Source organism: Phyllostomus discolor, chromosome 5 (assembly GCF_004126475.2).
Source record: "Phyllostomus discolor isolate MPI-MPIP mPhyDis1 chromosome 5, mPhyDis1.pri.v3, whole genome shotgun sequence".
NCBI classification, from domain to species: Eukaryota; Metazoa; Chordata; class Mammalia; order Chiroptera; family Phyllostomidae; genus Phyllostomus; species Phyllostomus discolor.
In genome coordinates, this window is record NC_040907.2 from 151103744 (window position 1) to 151123832 (window position 20089).

Consider the following 20089-nt stretch of genomic DNA (forward strand, 5'->3'; position numbering starts at 1 on the left):
ATCAATTTTTAATTGTTTCAGCACCATTAATTATAAATACTGTTCTTTTTCTTTGAATTTCCTTTGTATCTTGTTGAAAATCAATTGATCATATATGCGAGTCTATTTCTAGACCTTTTTTTTTTCCTTGTCATAGCCACCCTTTCAGCTATACCACACTGGTTTGATTACTTTACAGTAAGTTTGAAAGTAGATATTGTGAGTTCTCCAACTTTCCTTTTCTTTTTTAAAACTGTTTTGGCTATTGTAGTTCCTTTGCCTCTCTGTATCTATTTTAGAATCAGCTTGATAATATCTGATTGAAATCTAATACCACTTTGGTGTGGTTTGTGGAGAAGATTCTGTGAGTGGGTGAGAATTCTCCTGGTTTCTGTGTTTGTCGAGGGTTCTTTATTCTCATGGTAGCCCACATTTGGCCTTTATCAATTTTTAAAACGTTTCAACTGAGTTCTTACTAGCTTGTGTGTTGTCCAGTACTTACTACAGGTAAAGAAGTGAGCCTGTCTTCTTTAGATTTTGAATTAGTTACTTCTTTGATGAGTTCAAAAAAATTATGATTTTGCACATTATCCATCTTTTGTTTTAAGGGTAAAATGGTATTCTTCACCTTTCTATGAAATAAGCAGAATCTAGAAGTCCCAGTTATTTATTTGGGGATGTGATTTTGATATGGGATTTTTGTTGATCAGAATACCATTTAAATCTGTCTCTTTTCAGTTTCTACCTCCATGTTGTTTTGTTTGCTTGTTCTTTCATTTATTCATTCTACAGAAAAACAAACAACATTGAGTCTGTGCTATATACCCAGGTACTGTGATAAAGTGGTGGGGATACGATGATGAGTAAGAAGACATTATAATTCCTTTTCTAATAAGCATATAATGTGCTGGGGGCAACTAGACAAAGAAGTAATTATAATAAAATATAAGAGCTGTAATAGGAGAAGTATATGGTAGAGGCACGTAGTCTCATCTAGAATGATTAGCTAAAACCCTCAGAGAAAGAGCTGTGGTGGAGACCTAAAGGTTATATAGAAATTAGATAAGAGAAGATGGTTAAGAGACTGCAGGGGATTAGATTAGAGGGAAAAGACTATGGAGAGGCTAAGATGAGAAAAAACTCCATAAAACAAACAACATGGAGAGTTCAGGAATCTGAAAGGAGTTTGATGTGGTTATACAGGGTGTGTCAACAGTAGGTTTGCAGTTGTGTGTACGCGAGACACCAAGTTTATTCTCATTATTTGTTATATTATTTCCCATACAAACAACTATAAACCTACTTTTGCCCCACTCTGTATAGCATATAAGTACAGGAATGACAGAAACTAAGAGAAATTGATTATAGCCACATTAGGAAGAGTTTTATAAGATGTTTAAAGTGTTGATTTTATCACAAGAATTATGGGAAGTCATTGAAAGGTTTGGGAACGGGGGAATGTCTGAGCAGCTAGTTGTTTTTAAAAGGATTATTCTGGAAGCAAGGTGAAGATGAATAGAAGGAAGCAAAACTGACCAGTTAGGTAGGTTCTACAGTAACCTAGGCAGCTGTGTGTGTTCTTGTAACCTGGAGTGTCATTAGAGATGGGGAAAACTGGACAGATTAGAGATGCTGAGTATGAAGATCAGTGGAACTTGTTGAATATGAAGAGTGGAGGGAGAGGGAAAACTTGAAGTGTGTTCAGTAAAATGAAAATCTTGGTATGTTCCTGCAGAACTTCCAAGTTTCCTTTCTTCCTTCCTTGAGAGAGAGACAAGAAAATATCCTTGGTTTAATTTAATAAATACAACCATTCATGGTCCATGATCCAAAATTTATTGTTTTTTGGGTGGGAGTAAGTCAGAAGTGGGGAAAAGGAAACAATATTTCAATAATAGGTAAGTCATGGCGAATAAAATTCTCTTCCCTGATTGTTTTTGAGTATTGAGAAAAACAGAAGACAGTTTGATTCTTTCAGTGTTGATGTTTAGCTTGTTGGAATATAAGTATATAAAATCTACCAACCAGCTTCTTTGCTCTTTGGGAACAAAAATAACATGTAATTGATCTTAAAGAACTGTTCCATGCAGAGACAAACTTACTGTGTTTAATTACATAATTTTCTTGGTTTTCTCAGATGTTTTTACTCAACATTTAGTGTAGGGGATAGTATAGAAACCTTTTAGAACTTGCATTACAGAGTTCAAGTTTTCTAAGACGCCATAGTCACATAAGGTAATGACCTCCACCGCTAAAAGCTATGGCAAGTTTTATGCAGAGGAAACACAGTGGTGGGTGCCATCAGAGTTTTCATAGTATTGAGAGGGCAAAGTCTAATTTTCAGAAAAGGGAAAGTTAGTGATAAAAAGTCCCCATGTGATTCAAGATTTCAAAGTGGTTAAGATGGGAAGGTGGGTGTGGTGTTCATGAAGGTAAGTAATTTTCTTTTACTTCTCAAAATAACGAATTTAAAAATAAATATGGTATGTTATAATGTTAAAGTTAGGCAGTTGTGATCTAGAAAATTTAGAGTTCTTTGCTGAAGATATACTTTGGCATGCAGAGTTGTGAGCAGTGAAGAGTTTGAGTATCAGTCAAAGATGGGTTTCAAGTGCTCCCACACTTACGAGCTAGATGTGTGACCTGAGTGTTAACTACCTTATCTGTAAAATGGTAATAATAATTATACATACCTCAAGGACTTGTTATGATGATTAAATGAGAAAATATATATATGAGCACTTAGTACAGTGCTTCATTCATTAACTTCATTAGGGTAGTATAAATTTAAATTATATTGCTATGTACAGTTTTTTAAATCTAACATACTGCAAGGTTTTTATAATCTCAGATACATTTATAATCTTAGTGCTTTTTAGCATTTCTCATAATCAGAATATGTCTGTATATTAAAAGTATATAGAAACAGATAATACTTTAAAAACATAGAGCATCATTTCTTTGGTGGTGGCAGGATATTGCGGTTTTCAAGAATGAACCAGGTATGGAAAATAGGCCTTTAATCTGGCTCTGGTATAATTTTGCCCTCACCATTAATTTGCATATATACAAGCTAAAGAGTCTATGTTAGTAGGAAAATAACTAATGAATTGAATGAAAAAATAACAACTATAAAGAATTCTTAACTTTCATCAAGAATACACATACCTTTTACCTATTCACAGTCTCAAATTAAGGGAAAACATCTGGATTACTATTGCTTCATGTTAGGAGCATTTGTTTTTATGTTCTCTTATTTACCAGTCATTTATTGAATACCATCCATGTGTCAGGAATGGTGCTGGGCATTGAGGACATAACAAAGACAAGGTATTTCTTGCTTTCAAGGAGCTCAAGATATAATTGAGAGCCAGGTAAGGTAACAGTTTGTTACAGCAATAGGGAGCAGAAAATACCTACCCCACATTTACTCAAGGAATATTTATTGAAATCTATCACATTCAGTAGGCATTCAGAGATCACTCAGGGCTACATCTCAGAAGGAACAGTCCTGAACAATCCTTGGCAAGTAGATCCGCAAATGGCAGTGGAGAGTCTTGGGTTTAGCTTCACTGAAGGACACACAGTCTAATCATAGACAAGGCCAGACCTCTGAAAACTTCCTGATCAGCCTTGCTGACCCACTGATGTTCCTCTGGCTTTCCATTTTTATGGCTCAGTTATGTCTTTTGGAGCAGCTTTTGAAGAGGTGAAAGGGGGTAATTAGGGTTTTTGATCTCCTAATCGATGCATTTATTGTCTTTCCCAGAGGATTGTCAAAGGTATTAAAACAGAGGGCACTAAAACCCACTGGTGTGTTCAGGGTGCCATTAGGCAGTTAGAAGCACAAACATTGGAGTCAGATGATCTAGATTAGAATGAGCCACATTCTAGTTTTTTGGCCTTTGGTATTTTATTTTATTTTATATCCTTATGCCTTGTCTGTATGATTTAAATGAGGACGTTACTATTTTGAATGTCACCAAATAAGCAAATAATATCTGGTAAGGGACCAAAATAGGTATCACAAAGTTCATATATTAAAGCTCATATACTTTGCTCAAAGGAAAAGCATCTCAGATCATTAATTAGAAGCCGTTTTTTTTTCTATTTTGTATATAATTTGCACACGCTGGAATTTAACAATACTCGTTAGATGAGAGAGAAAAATGCTTAGAGCAGCAAGAAGTGACAGGTGGGGAAGAGAAAGAAACAATAAAAAACAGATACTCGGCTGAAAAAAAAAAGTAATTTGGAGGTCATGATATAGTTGTGGTGTGTGTTGGTGAGAGCAGCCTGTCACAATAAGGCTTTGATGTGTCACTTTGTACATGGCCAGTTTAGCAATTTGAATAGAGCTGATTGTCTCCTCATTCTTTTTCCCATTAATTAATGTTTCCTGCATACCTTTGAGTAAGGTCTGTATAAGATCCTTTAAATAATACCTGATTTAAAACTTTTTTTCTGTTAATTTAAATTACAACATGTATTTTATAAGTCTGGTTTGAATAGAAGTGAGAATAAACCTCCAAGTAGATGTAGGAACTATTTTGCATTTTCAAGTATGAAATATGTCATTGCATTAACTAGTGCAAGTTCATTTACGGAAGGATGCATTAAGAAAACTACAGGAGAATCAGTTGTTGGTTCATTTGCAGATTTTATAGTTTTTAAAAATGAAGCCATTTCTCTGCTATCCAAGTATAGTTTTTCATATTATATTACAAGTGCCTCTGTGTTGTGCTGAATAACGTAAAGTATATTTTAAAGTGAAGCTCTTTTGCAAAGGAAGGACGTTTCTTGGTTACTTGCAGAATGTACTTGACATTGGGAGTGGAGGATCTTGAAAATGTGGAAATTAAATATATTCCTAATTTTATTATTTTGATAAAGACTTTTGATTAGATGGTATAATCTTCCTTTTTTAAAAATATATTTTATTGATTATGCTATTACAGTTGCCCCATTTTCCCCCTTCATTCCCCTCCACCCTGTGTACCCTCTCCCACCCACATTTCCCCCTTTAGTTCATGTCCATGTGTCATAAGTTCTTTAGCTTCTACATTTCCCATACTATTCTTGCCCTCCCCCTATTTTCTACCTACCATCTATGCTACTTATTCTCTGTACCTTTCTGCTCTCTCCTCCTCCCACTCCCCTGTTGCTAACCCTCCATGTGATCTCCATTTCTGTGGTTCTGTTCCTGTTCTAGTTGTTTGCTTAGTTTGTTTTTGTTTTTGTTTTAGGTGTGGTTGTTAATAATTATGAGTTTGCTGTCATTTTACTATACATGTTTTTTATCTTCTTAGATAAGTCCTTTTAACATTTCATAAAATAAGGGCTTGGTGATGATGAACTCCTTTAACTTGACTTTATCTGAGAAGCACTTTACCTGTGCTTCCATTCTAAATGAAAGCTTTGCTGGATAGAGCAATCTTGGATGTAGGTCCTTGCCTTTCATGACTTGGAATACTTCCTTCCAGCTCCTTCTTGCCTGTAAGGTCTCTTTTGAGAAATCAGCTGACAGTCTGATGGGAACTCCTTTGTAGGTTACTGTCTCCTTATCTCTTGCTACTTCTAGGATTCTCTCCTTCATTTTAATCTCGGGTAATGTAATTATGATGTGCCTTGGTGTGTTCCTCCTTGGGTCTAACTTCTTTGGGACTCTCTGAGCTTCCTGGATTTCCTGGAAGTTTATTTCCTTTGCCAGATTGGGGAAGTTCTCCTTTATTATTTGTTCAAATAACTTTTCCACTTGTTGCTCTTCCTCTTCCCGTCCTGGTACCCCTATAATTGGGATGTTGGAACATTTAAAGATGTCCTGGAGGTTCCTAAGCCTCTCCTCATTTTTTTGAATTGTCATTTCTTCCTTCTTTTCTGTTTGATTGTTTCTTTCTTCCTTCTGGTCCACTCCATTGATTTCAGTCCCATTTTTCTTCCCATCACTATTGGTTCCCGTGCATTTTCCTTCATTTCACTTAGCATAGCTTTTATTTTTTCATCTAATTTGTGACCAAATTCAACCAATTCTGTGAGCATCCTGATCACCAGTGCCTTGAACTGTGCATCTGATAGGTTGGCTATCTCTTGGTTGCTTAGTTGAATTTGCTCTGTAGCTTTGATCTATTCTTCTGTTTGGGCCTTTTTTTGTTTTGTTTTTGGTCTTGTCATGCCTGTTATGTATAAGGGATGAAGCCTTAGGTATTCACCAGGGCGGGGTAACCCAGTCGCTGGGTTGTAATGCTGTTTGTGGGGGCGGGGTCTGAGAGGGAACAGTGGTGCTTGCTCAGCTCTCTGTTGGATTTCAGTCCCTTCCGCCGCTTCCCCCAAACAAACTGGGCCTTTCTGGTGCTGATTCCCCATGTAGGTGGGCTTGTGTACTTCTAGTACCCCGTGGGTCTCTACAATGAACTCTCCTGTGAGGCTGGGGGTCTCTCCCTGCACCTCAACCTCCACAAGTGTTTTCAGTCGGTGTTTTGAGGCTTTATTTCCCAATGCTGGGACCCTGGGTTGCGTGGTCTGTCTCGCTCCCTAGTTTCACCTGGTTTATCTGTGCGCAAACGTGGGACCTCCGGTTAGCCAGCTGCCTTGCGTGCGCATCGTGCCTCACTTCACAGTTGCCACCTTGCTGGATCTGCCCGTTGCCACCCCACACCTGGAGTCTTCCAGCTGCCGCCCACACGCCCAGGGTCTGCCCGCTGCTGTCTTGCGTGCCTGGTGCCACTGGTTTTTTTTTTTTGCCTTGACCCCTCTTCACCTGGCTGCCTGACTCTGCCCCTCCTGCTGGTCTGGATGAATGTGCCTATTTTAACTCCTTGGTTGTCTGACTTCCATACAGTTCAATTTTCTGTCAGTTCTGGTTGTTATTTTGTTTATAAATTGTTGTTGTTCTTATTTTAGTTGTGTGAGGAGGCACAGTGTGTTTACCTACGCCTCCATCTTGGCTAGAAGTCCTTATCTTCCATTTTTTACTTATGTTTTACTTTTCCTTTTATTTTGTTCTACAACCAGAATTCCACATTATTTAAAATAGAGAATTGTTTTCATCCCTCATATGAAAGTTTCTAATGTTGGCTATGCTGTTTTAGTAAAATGTTTTTAAAACAATCAAGTGAAACAATTTAGTGAATAAATTGATTTTGAATTATAAGAATCTAAAATATTTAAGTTAAAAATGAAATAGATTTAAAAATAAAAGTGAAAATAGTATTTTGTGGAACTTTTTCAGTCACAATATATGTGTGAATCTATATGTACTGTGTCATGATGGGAAATGTTTTTAATTGGAGTGCAAAATAATTTTGAAAAAAACTGGCTTAGAAAGTCTGTACAGGAATCTGTTTTCAGCAGATAAGTCTCATTCACAAATCTTTTTAAAAAATAGAAAAAGGTCTAGATGCATATACAGCAAAATGTTGATAGTGATTATTTTTGTGAGGTGAGCATACAGGTTTAATAAAAAGGTTTATTGTATAGGCTTTTGTGTTAGGGAAAATATAGAAATTTTACTTTTTTTGGTTAGTGTTATACTTCATTAAATTATTTCATAAACTAGATGTCCTCTATTATAGAGCTTTGAGCCATCTATTATCTTTAAAAAGGGTAACTTGTTTAAAGAAATCCTTTTTTTTTCTACTTAGAGACTTCATTCTTCAATAGCCCATAGTAACCAAGATAAAGAACTTTGTAATCTATTTTGTCATCAGAACACTGAGCCCTCTATAAAAGTTTGTAAGTGAATTTAACTGCAACATTCACAAGATCACCCGGTACTCCAAAGATGTATACTATTGGCATTGCTAAAGAAGCAAAATTTGTGTTCCTTAGACTGATTGAATTCAAATGACTAAAGAACTGATTTTGTGCAGGCTTTAATGAATCCTGAACTTCGCTAAGGCAAAAATAACTTTTAAGAAAGATGTTGAATATGTGAGCTTGATTTATGTAAATTCTGAGGCTCAAGGTGCCTTAACTGTCCTGAGGAAAATAATTGAGCAATTCAGAATATCATATTCTACTTAATACTCCCCTTGCATTTCTAATAAAGATACGACAAAGCAGGAATTGATAGACTTTCTAATCTTATAGTTGCTAATTTTTGTTCTAGTATTTGAAAACTATAGGAAATATACCTTTATTGTAGTTAACCTCCCCATACTGCATTTGCATTATCAGTTTCTCCCTTCGTAGTGAATCATTCTTCCTTACCTCAGCTTGATCTCTAACTCATTCCAGTGAGATATTTGTCTCTCTAATCCTACTGAAATGGTTCTAATATCACCAACAACCTCTGTCCTGTCAAATCCAGTAAAAAAATTCTCAGTTCTTCCTACTTCATCTTTTACATTTAATACAAATTATTACTCTTGACTTTCAAAAGTATTTTCTTATCATGGTTTCTAGGATGCTACTTCTGTTTTCTTCTTTAGTCTCCCTTGCAGGCCACATTTCCTCTTTGTGACCGTTAAGGATTTAGTTCCTCTGTGGCTCAATCCCCTTGGCCTTTTGTCTTTGTTACCCCCTAGATGGTCTTATTCTATTCCTTGGCTTCAGTTTTCATATCCAATTTTTTGTACCAACTCTGAGCTTTAAACCTGTATATCCAATTCCTTCCTTAACACCTGTATAGGGTGTCCCTCAGGCATTCAAATATAGAATGTCCAAATTACAATTTTTGGTTCCTCTTTTTCCATTGCCTTCCCTAGTCTTCCCCATCTTAATAAGTATAACTGTAATCACTCAGGTTGATCAGACCAAACTCTCAAGTGACTTGTCTCTTTCCTTCTTCACATCCCACATATCAGCACCAAGGTTTTGTTAGCTTTGCTTTCAGAATAAGTCATTGATCCAACCACCACTTGTTATATCGTCTGTTACTACCCTAGACATGCTGCATGTCTGTTTGTTTTTAGACTTCTTTACAGATTTTTTCTCCTCCTACTCTTACTCCTTAGTCAATGCCTCACACTTTTGCTAGAATGATCTTTAATCGTGGTGAGTCAGATCATGTCATTCTCTTGCTGAAACCTTTCAGTGATGTCCCAGCATGTTTGAAATAAAAGCCTTGGCCTGTAAACCCCTACTTGTTCTGACCCTTACTTAGTTATCTTACTGACTTCTGTGCCCCTTCTTACTCTCCTGTTACCACACCTGTTTTCCTGTTATTCTGGGGACATTTCAAGCTTGTCCTGCCTCAGAACTTTTACACTTGCTTGTATTCTTTTCCTGGAATTCTCTTTTCCCAGGATAACTTGTGTGACTCACTGACCCAGTTCAAGTATCAGCTCAGGAATTAACTCCTCAGAGTAGTCTTCGCCACTTGACCATGTTGTATTCCCTTCTAAAATAGCCACATACACCATCACGTTGATCTCTCTCTCTGCTTTATTTTACTCCATTGCCTTTATCAGTGTCAGACATTATATGTTTAAGTGTATGTTTATTTTTTGTCTCCACCATTACAGAGTATGCTTCTTGAGGCCAGAGTTGTTTTGTTCATTGCTTCATTCATAGTGCCTGGATGGGACTTGGCATATAATAGGTATTCAATAAATGTTTGTGGAATGAATGAATGAATGAATGAATGAGGCCTCATATCTTAATTGGAGGTTGGGGTGCATGACCTCTTGAGAAGTCTCAGTTGCCATGATTTAACATTTGGTGCCAAATTCAGTGCTATTGCATTGTAGATAACAATGACAAAAAGTTAACCCTACATTGAAGAACTTAACAGTTTAGAAGAGAGCTGGATGTGCAAACCCATAATTGCAAAGCAGTATGATAATTGCTGTAATGAAGGTATATACTGGGAACTTATGGGTAGTACCTTAATGTATCAGGGGGAGTTAGTGACAAAGTTATAGAGGAGATAACATTTATGGTGAGAATTGAAGGACAGGTAGAGACTTTCAGGCGGGTATCCAGCTGAGAAATAGTAGGCCTTAAACCACAGAGGTGTAAGAAGGCAGCTGGGTATGTTTCTAGTATGACCAGAAATTGGAATTGATGAAATTTAAAGTCTGAAATTGGAAGCAGCTGGAGATGAGACTAGGCAGATGGGCAGTTCTAGAGGTGGCAGTGGAGCTAGATCATGTAGGGTCAAATATGCTATGCAGGATACTTTAAAGTTTGTACATGATGAAGAGCCACTTGAGAATTTTGAACAAGGAAATGGCCAAATCTGATTTGTATTTTAGAAAATCACTGGAAGCAATGTAGAAGTAGAATGAACAGTGCTTGGTAATTGATTGAAATGTCAGTGATAATGACTCCCAGGTTTCTGGCTTGAACAACTGGGTTGTTAGCGATACCATTCACTAAACTATGACATTAAGGGGAGAAGAACAGTGAATCTTTCTGAGGGGATGTCTGGAATTTCAAAGTATATCATCATCTTAGTGCTCAGAAATCTATTGGTTTACTCGTGTCACGTAATATATATTACATTTAATTATAAATATGCTAAGTCTACTTTTCAGATATTTTTAGTCCTTTACAGATGGACATATGTGCTGCTGAATTGCTGAAGGATGTTTGCATCTCTTAGTTTTACCTGTTTGTAAATAAACTAATGACAAGAAATGTTTTTGATAGTATAGTGATATAAGGGAAGTTGTTTTATTAATAATGTACAAAGAAATGATTCTTAATCTAGGACCCTCCACAGCTTTAAACTTATAAAAAAAAAAAAGCCCTCTTTTCAGGGAAAAAAAATCAAGTCAGAAGAAATGGTCCTAAATTTGTTGAGGGTAACTTTTACCACATACGATTGTTGTCTAATCTGTCTTGTTTTCTGATTTATGAAACATAAGTAGACTCTACTTTTTAGTGCTTTTGGGGCAATCATTTTGAACATATGAAATAAAGTGTATGTGCAGAGATAAGCTTATCTATGCATTAATTTTTTAGTTCATTTCTTGGTTTGTCATATTTCCTTGTTGCTAAAAGTGAAAAAATATGAAACAGGCAAAGCACAAGAGGAAAAAGCAGACTGTGTTCATTCTTGTGACATTAAGGATATGTCACAAGACAAGCACTGTCCCATTAGAAATATAACATGGGCCACAAATGTGGGCTACATAGGTGGACCACATAGATATTTAAAAGAAAATTTATTGATTTATTTTTAGAGAAAGGGGAAGGGAAGGAGAAAGAGAGGGAGAGAGCATCAATGTTTGGTTGCATCTTGCACGCCCCCTACTGGGGACTGGACCCACAACCCAGGCATGTGCCCTGACTGGAAATTGAACTAGCGACCCTTTGGATCACAAGCCCGTGTTCAGTCCACTGAGCTACACCAGCCAGGGCCATGTATAATTTTAAATTCTCTAGTAGCCACATTTAATAATACAAAAATAAACAGATGACATTAATGTGTTTGTGTAACCCATTATATCCAAAATAGTACCATTTCAACATATAATCAATAAAAAATATTACTGAGACATTTTACTTTTGGGGGGAGGTATACCAAGTCTTTGAAATACGGAGGTATTTTACACGCACAGCACATCTCAGTTTAGACTAGCCACTTTTCAAGTGCTTAGTAGCTATGTGTGGGTAGTGGCTACTGTATGGGACAATGTAGTTCTAGATCCATTCTTGACCAAAAAGTAGAGGTTGCTGCAACATTCTGCAACATTTGAAGGTGTCTTTTCAACATCAAGTAGTTAATGTGCTGCTTATTTTATTGTCTTGTCAAGCATGTTAAAGAGATCATTCTTTTCTTCCATCTTTTTCGTAATTATTTTTCATTGCCTTTGTTTTCTTCTACAGCAATTTATAGTAATGGTCTTATATACTAAAACAATAGCAAATCTTTGAATTTTAGTGATTTTGTTTTTAATTACAAAAATACTACATTTATGGCCCTGGTTGGTATGCCTCTACAGGAGCGGTATCCTGTAGACCGAAGAATTGCAGATTCGATTTCCAGTCAGGGCTCATGCCTGGGTTGCGGCTCTGGTCCCTGGTTGGTTGGGGATTGTACAGGAGACAACCTATTGCTGTTTCTCTCCTCCTCCCTCTCCCTTCTTTCCCTCCCCCTGAAGTCAGTAAGCATGTCCTTGGATGAAGAAGAAAATAGTAACAAAATACTACATTTATGGTAACAAATTCCAACAATACTGAGGTATATGTATAAAAAATTAATAATTCTTAATTCTTTTTCCTTATTTTTTTACTCTCCCAGTTTTAACCACTGTTAGGAGTTTAGATAATAGCCTTTCTCTACTTAGGATATACATTTATGAGAAATTCTTATGAAATGAGAAAATTAGTACTCTGAAAATACCTTCATTAAAATGAAGACTAAAGTTTTATGTTATTAATGAAAAAAAGATTTGTTATGGACAATTTTCTGAAATGAAAACATTTACTATATATGTAATAAAATTTATGTTGTAATTACAGCTGTGTTAATTCTTAGAATTAACAAAGAATGATGTATTTTCTTGGTATAATTATTCCACTAAAATTGTGGGATATTCCAATAGCATTCTTCACTGTTTGATTTTCTTAGGATTTATCATACAGACTAGACTAGTGCATCAGTTTTACCAAAACGATGGGAACTTTAGCAATTTCTCAAGAGATTTTTCTTACTGCCTTGACATTTTCTTCCTTGATTCTTAGTCTGTCATCATCCTTGCTGGGTTTTCCCTTCTTCAGTCATTCACTGGTTTGATTCTGCCAGGTCATTATTCCCCAAGGGTCTTGCTGTGAGATGAGCACTTTTTTCAATATTATTTTCATAGACTTCATGAAATCCTGCACTCTTTTCAAGTTTTGCTTTTTTCATTTTATAGTTGAGTTGCATTGTGTTTACTTTGTATTTCTGGATTTTTATCACATTAGACTATTAGAGATTGATGGGCAAAGCCAGGATACATAGTTGAAGTAGATGTTAGTGTCAAGTAGAACTGGATTCTGTATTACAAGGGCTTTTGATTCCCTATGCAAACTTGTAACTTAAGGAATTCAACAATGGCTAACTTTATTGACACTTTCACTGTGACTGGCAAGTATCTGTACATGCATTATTTTATTTAATCTATTTAGTGTCCCTGTGACATAAATGTATTATTATCGTCATTTTATACTTTGAGTGATGCTTAGAGTGGTAACTTTTCCCACAATAAAGTTAAGTAATATGTCTGAGGTCAGAGCTAGTCAAGTCTGGAGCTCTGTTTCTGACTCAGAAACTACAGCCCGTACTTGACATCACACTTATGTGAAATATACATACTTTTGTGCAAAAAAAAAAAAATGAATTGGATCATAGTTTTTTTTCATTTAGGATTATGTTTTGGATATTGGTCCATTGTATGGATGAGCCATAATTTTAAGATATTACTCCTTTAGATTGTTTATATTTTTTGTTTATTTTTTATTTTACTAAGGTTGCTTTTCCTGGTAACTAAAAGGCTTAGATTTTAATAACCATGTGTGATATAGGAGTGGGGGCATTGAGCCTGGGAGCAATGAGTTGGAAACTGAGTTCACTTCCCAGAGCCTGAAATCTCAAAGCATTGTACCCTCAGTTGTAGAAAGAAAATACCAAAGCTTGTCTGTTTTCATCTGGGGTTCTGAGTGAAGGAGAAAGTTTCCTGAGATTTTGTAACTATTGTTTTACTCTCCTGTGAGTTTGAGTTTCATATTTACAGTTACTGCATGGGTCCAGGCCAGAAAACCTCAAACTTAAAAATTAACATTAATGCACAACCATTCCATAGAGGAACACTTGTCTGGCTGTATGGAATTCCCATTGCTACTGATAATTCCCCACTGATGTTGAGCGCACTACTCAAAGTTATAAAAAAAATTGACAGTGCCTAAAGCAAAAGTCAGAGAGACAAGAGACAACAGAGTTAAATTCTCAAGAACTTTAGAAAGTAGAACTATTAAATGATAAATACTTAGTACTTATAAAAATCTAATTATAAAATTAAATTTAAAATAAATGCCACAGTTATAATAATAAATATAAATAATAAAACAAATGTTAAAAATATTAAAGATAAAAGAAGATAGCAAATATAAGAACAACAACAAAACTTAAAAATATATATAAGACCAAGGTAGAGATGAGGGACAGGGCAGGGTAGGGGACAAATAGGACTTTAGTCACTAAAATTTAAAAATTGAATGGCTAGGATGAAATGCAAAGTAGACAAATGTGAAGAGAAAACTGGTGATGTTCTAGATAAATCTGAAGATACTGCCCTGAATGACTAGAACTGGTCAAAGACTCAGAGCTAAAATACTCAAAATAGTGTTGCCCTAGTAGAGAAATAATGCTAAACACACAGTAGACACTTGAAAACACCAAGTTTTTAAGAGAATATCTTGAGAATCATTAAAGAGGAAAAAGAGATACCTGCAAAAAGCAATGACAAGCTGACAACAGATTTTTTAACAGTAACAATAGAATAAAAATGTATTAAAGGATGGAAGCATTTATTAAAGGATGAAAACGAAGTACATGTGGCCCTGGCTGGTGTGGCTCAGTGGACTGAGTGCCAGCCTGTGAACCAGAGGGTCAAAGGAAAATACAGGGTCATCTGACAAAATCGGAATACTTAAGTTAGATTTGATAAAAATGTCAATGTTGTCCGGCAAGATGGAGGAATAGGTGGACACACCGTACCTCCTCGCACAACCAAGAATAGAACAATAATTTACAACAATGATTTGCAGTCATAATATCAGAACTGTCAGAGGATTTATCTAAATGGAAGTCCGACAGCCAAGAAGTGGAAGTAGACCTGTACATCCAGACTGGTAGGGGACGACGAGCCGAGCAGGTGCGGGGCTGGCACGGGTCGGCAGCGCATGGAGGTCGGGAAATTTGGCGCAAAATCGGCGCGACAGCCATCTGGGGCGCAAGAGCGCAGCGGTGATCCCTGAGTACGCAAGCTGCGGCTGGAGGAATCAGTGGGGCAGCGATTGTGGACCAGGGCAGAGCTCGCAGCCCAGAAGCCCAGGGAAGTGTCTGAGTCCGGGAGAACAGAACTGTCACCATTGATCCCTCCTGTCCCCGCTCCCGCCCCTGCCCCCACATATAACGTCACAGTCTAGCAACTGGGGCGCCCAGCCCCGGTGAACACCTAAGGCTCCGCCCCACACCGTAACAAGAGTGACCAGACTGGAGAAAATAAATAAATAAATAAAATAATAGGAGAGATAGGGAAAGACATAAGACATGTTTCCAGCAGAACAGATCAGTCCCCCAGGACTCATCCTTTTGAGTGACCAAGAAATAGCCAATCTATCAGATGCACAGTTCAAAACACTGGTGATCAGAAAGCTCACAGAATTGGTGGACTTTGGGCGCAATTTAGATGAAAGGATGCAGGTTACCATGAAAGAGATGCAGGAAGATACGCGGAGGAGAGCCAATAGTGAAAGGAAGGAATCTGAGTCTCAAAACAATACAGTGGACCAGAAGGAAGATAGAATCAACCAAGCAGGAAAGCATGATGAAATCAGAATTCAAAAAATCTAAGAAAAGGTTAAGAGCATACAGGACACCTTTAAACGTTCCAACATCCGAATTATAGGGGTACCAGAAGGGGAGGACCAACAAGTAGAAAAGTTATTTGAACAAATAATAAAGGAAAACTTCCCCAAACTGGCAAAGGGAACAGTCTTCCAAGAAATCCAAGAAGCTCAGAGAGCCCCAAAGAAGTTGGACCCAAGAAGAAACACACCAAGGCACATCATAATTACATTAGCCAAGGTAAAAACGAAGGAGAGAATCCTAGAAGCAACAAGAGATAAGGGGACAGTAACCTACAAAGGAGTTCCCATCAGACTGTCAGCTGATTTCTCCAAAGAGACCTTACAGGCAAGAAGGGGCTGGAAAGAAATATTCCAAGTCATGAAAGACAAGGACCTACATCCCAGATTGCTGTATCCAGCAAAGCTCTCATTTAGAATGGAAGAGAAGATAAAGTGCTTTTCAGATAAGGTCAGATTAAAGGATTTCATCATCACCAAGCCCTTACTTTATGAAATGCTAAAGGGACTTATCTAAGAAAAGAAGATAAAGAAAAGACATGTATAGTAAAAGGACAGCAAACTCACAATTATTAACAACCACACCTAAAGCAAAACCAAAAGAAACTAAGTAAACAACTAGAACAGGAACAGAACCACAGAAATGGAGGGCACATGGAGGGCTAGCAGTAGGGGGGTGGGAAGAGGAGAGAGGGGGAAAAGGTATAGAGAATAAGTAGCATAGAATGTAGGTTGAAAATAGATAGGGGGAGGGCAAGAAAAGTACGGGAAATGTAGAAGCTAAAGAACTCATAAGTATGACACATGGACATGAACTAAAGAGGGGAACGTGGGTGGGAGAGGGGGTACAGGGTGGAGGGGAGTGAAGGGGGAAATGGGACAACTGTAATAGCATAATCAATAAAATATATAAAAAATGTCAATGTTAGATTTGCTAATATTTTTAACTTGTAATTGTATAAAAGGATATGCCTGCTTATAAGAAATATACTCTGAAGTATTTAAGGGTAAGGGTCACGATGCCTGTAATTTGTCCTCAGAAGGTTCAGGGGCAAAAATGTGTGTGTGTAGAGAGAGGGGTGAGAGGAAACATGCATGGTTGCAAAAATGATAAAGCAAAAGAAGTAGTTGTACAGGTAGTGATAAAACCACTTAGAACATTGTAAAAAAGTTAAAACTTTTTAAAAGTGAGAAAGAAAAGATCAAGTGCTTTTAGTAAATACCTGGGTGGGAAAATTTTAATTGCAAGACACATTTTAAAAATTGCATATGACAGGCATCCCTTCTCCTAATATTAAAGGCCTTTCATGTCTATATTTGCAAAAAGAAATTTATAGAAACACAACAGGTCTTTAAATTGAATTGGCATTATCTTGAAAGTCCACAGGATGGGGGTGCTCCTTTTTTGTGTGTCTAAGTTATATGAAAGGATTGTCACAGCCGGTTTTGTATTGGAGCATCTTCCACTTGACTGAGAAAGGTGATTGTTAAAATTTAGGAATTTTGCAAACTGATTGTTAAACATAGCTGGTATTAACAGTTAAATTGCATAGCTTACTATTAATAGATGACATTTATAAAAATTGTAAATACTCAAAATTCATCACTTTATAGTTATTTTACTACATAATACCATGATCGATGACCTTGAATTATTTTTGTATATTGTACCTTTATAGTTGAAATACTATATCATGTGCTACTGTGAATCTTTTCCCGTTATTGTGTTCAGTGGTATCACAGTTGTATCTTAAAATTAGCCAAGGTGGGAATATTTACACCACAGAATTTGGCAAATGTTATAAATTCAGGCTTGATAATTGTTTATTGATTGCCTAGACTTTAAGTGATGGAGAAAATGACAATAATACAAACTTAAATGGGTCCATGCCTTTAGTTATTACATTGTGCATAGCTCAGAAATTGATGATATATTCTTCGATTCAAAAATGATTATCACTTCACATTGTTAATATTACTGGCATAACAAAAATATCAACCAGTACTCCAAACTAGACTTGGAAAACCAGTTGCTAAACATTTACATTTATGCTGCTGGTCATGGCATACTTGAATTTAGTGTTTTGGTAGGAAATAGATAATAGTATAAATTTATTATTTTGTTATTCAGCTCTAGGAAATTGTATCATGACAATATGTGGGCATTAACTTAAAAAAAGGAAGATTGGGATTTACAAGTTATTAGCTGTAGCACATAATAATGTTAAATTTGAAGCCTTTGATATATGTCCGTTGCAGATGAGAAATAGAATTGCAGAATTTAGTTTTAAGAATGCTTAAAATTAATTCAGAACAATCTATCTTACAGACAGAAATTCGTTCACAATGTATTTAAATGATTCTAGATACAGAGTTTGTTACCTAAAAATAATGTTGGAGAACTCTAGAAGCAGAGTTCTTTTTATATTGAGCTAAACTTTTTTCTTTTCTTTCTTTTTTTTTTTTAAATTTCTACTAGTTGGTTCTGGTACTGCCTTCTAGAGAAATACAGAAGCGTAGAAACCTAGAAGAGAATATTTGTTCTGTCTATCAGATATAAAGGTAACTGTGATATTTCTATTTAGACCTCTCTGGGCGAGAAGCAGACAGCAGACCGCTTAGTTCCTTTAAACATACATTGTATCGTATATTTTCTAGACTCTAATCTAAGACTGTGTTGCCTTTCTGAACTTCCACATCACTATAGTTTGACTCCTACTGACTTTGTAGATGAAGTAAAAGCCTTTAGATTTTTTTGTGTATGTGGGAATTGTACACAAGTCAAGTCTTCTGCTTTAACCCAAAGCAGATCTTGGTGTTTATTCATTGTTTTGTCTTCATATTACTTTCAGCACAGCATTTCAAATTATAAAAATGATATTTAATTGTGACTTTACAATTTTTGGTTTCTATTAATCCTGTTATGTGTCAGTTGCATATTTGATAAGCACTCAATGTCTATTGTTTACACCCAAATTGTTTAAAATATTGAACTTTAAAGGGCTATGGGGGACATAGTTCTCCTTTAAATAACCTTTTTTAAATTTTTCTCTACCCATTATCATTACTTTTTGTTTGAGTACACCTATCACTTCTGTTAAATAGATCATAGTTTACTGTCTTACGTACAAAAGTTCATCATAATGTATTTTGTCAGATGTTTGCTAACTGAGATCAAGATATACTGTGTCATACTTACCTGGCAGGGGAGTTACCATGATCACAAAGGTGGCTTTCCCAGGGAGAGGCTTATCCATTGCACTTGGGATGTGCTGACCCCTGTGACTTCCCCAAGTGTGAGAAACTCAGCTGCATAATTTGTGGTAGTGGGAGGTGGCATTCGTGCTGTCCCCTAAAAATAAAAGATACACTGTCTGTGGCATCTCCTCCAATGGAGTACACATTAGTATTTCTGTCTTTGAAAAGTAGGCATTTTTTTTAAGATTTTATTCATTTATTTTTTTCAGAGAGGGAAGGGAGGGGGAAAGAAGAAAGAGAGAGAAACATCAATGTGCGGTTGCTGGGGGTTATGGCCTGCAACCCAGGAATGCACCCTGGCTGGGAATCGAACCTGGGACACTTTGGTTCCCAGCCCGTGCTCAATCCACTGAGCTACGCCAGCCAGGGCCTAAAAGTAGGCATTTTAAAAAAATACTGGCATGGCTCAATGTTAAAGTCATATTCTTCCACAAATGAAAAAAAAATAGAAAATCTATGAACATTGGTGGGCTAGTTAATTAGGACATCAAAAGATAAAAGGGAAATGAAGAAAACTCAGGATAGTTGGTGCTCAGGGTCATGGTATATATCTGGACTGAAAAGAAAATAGCCTGTGTTGCCCTGGATGGGTGGCTTGATTGGTTGGAGCGCTGTCCCATACACCAGAAGATTGCAGGTTCGATTCCTAGACAGGGAACATACCTAGGTTATGGGTTGATTGCTGGTTGAGACACTTATGGGAGGCAACTGATTGATGTTTCTTGCTCACATCCATGTATCTATCTATTTCTCCCTCTCTCTCTCTCTCTCTCTCAAATCAATAACTATATCCTAGGGTGAGGATTAAAAAAAAGAAAACAGTCTGGGCCTTGACAGCAGAGTTTTTTTTTTTTACCTAAGGAAGTACATGTATTCTGAACCAGGTAAAATCTTAGGGATCTGGAAAAGAGTGGACAGGATTTGTTGGCCTTTCTTTTCCTCTTATTATCTCTTTCCTTTGAAATGTACATGGTGAATATTAACAACGGGCAAATTGAAGAGTATATGGCTAGTGTGTGTGTGTGTGTGTGTGTGTGTGTGTGTGCGTGCGCTCGCGACCTCTTATTCTTTTTGCTCTGGACAAACTAATACCTATTTCACTTTTTTATGAAGATTAAAAGAATAGCCCTGGCTGGTGTGGCTCAGTGGATTGAGCACGGGCCTGCAAACCAAAGGGTCACTGGTTCAATTCCCAGTCAGGGCACATGCCTGGGTTGCAGGCCATGCCTCCGTTTGGGGGCACATGAGAGGCAACCATACACTGATGTTTCTCTCCCTCTCTCCCTCTCTTCCCCTCTCTCTAAAAATAAATAAAATCTTAAAAAATAAAAAA

General features: G+C 36.8%; 1 protein-coding gene and 1 non-coding gene across 7 annotated transcripts in view; both read left to right on the forward strand.

Moving 5' to 3' along the window:
* The window catches only part of R3HCC1L (R3H domain and coiled-coil containing 1 like), a 94675-nt gene that overhangs the window by 34650 nt on the left and 39936 nt on the right, over window positions 1–20089 (forward strand). The window contains exon 3 of one of the 6 annotated variants that reach the window (XM_036027123.1): window positions 17978–18060. The exons of 2 other annotated variants lie outside the window; for them this stretch is intronic. The gene's annotated coding sequence lies outside the window, so the exon portion shown is untranslated. Of the gene's footprint in view, window positions 1–17174; window positions 18061–20089 lie in introns of those variants that run through there. 3 more of the 6 variants (XM_036027125.1, XM_036027124.1, XM_028511823.2) reach the window with 3 other exon arrangements.
* On the forward strand, window positions 18690–18853 carry LOC114498328. The gene has a single exon (XR_003684757.1). It is a non-coding gene; the product is annotated as a U1 spliceosomal RNA (small nuclear RNA).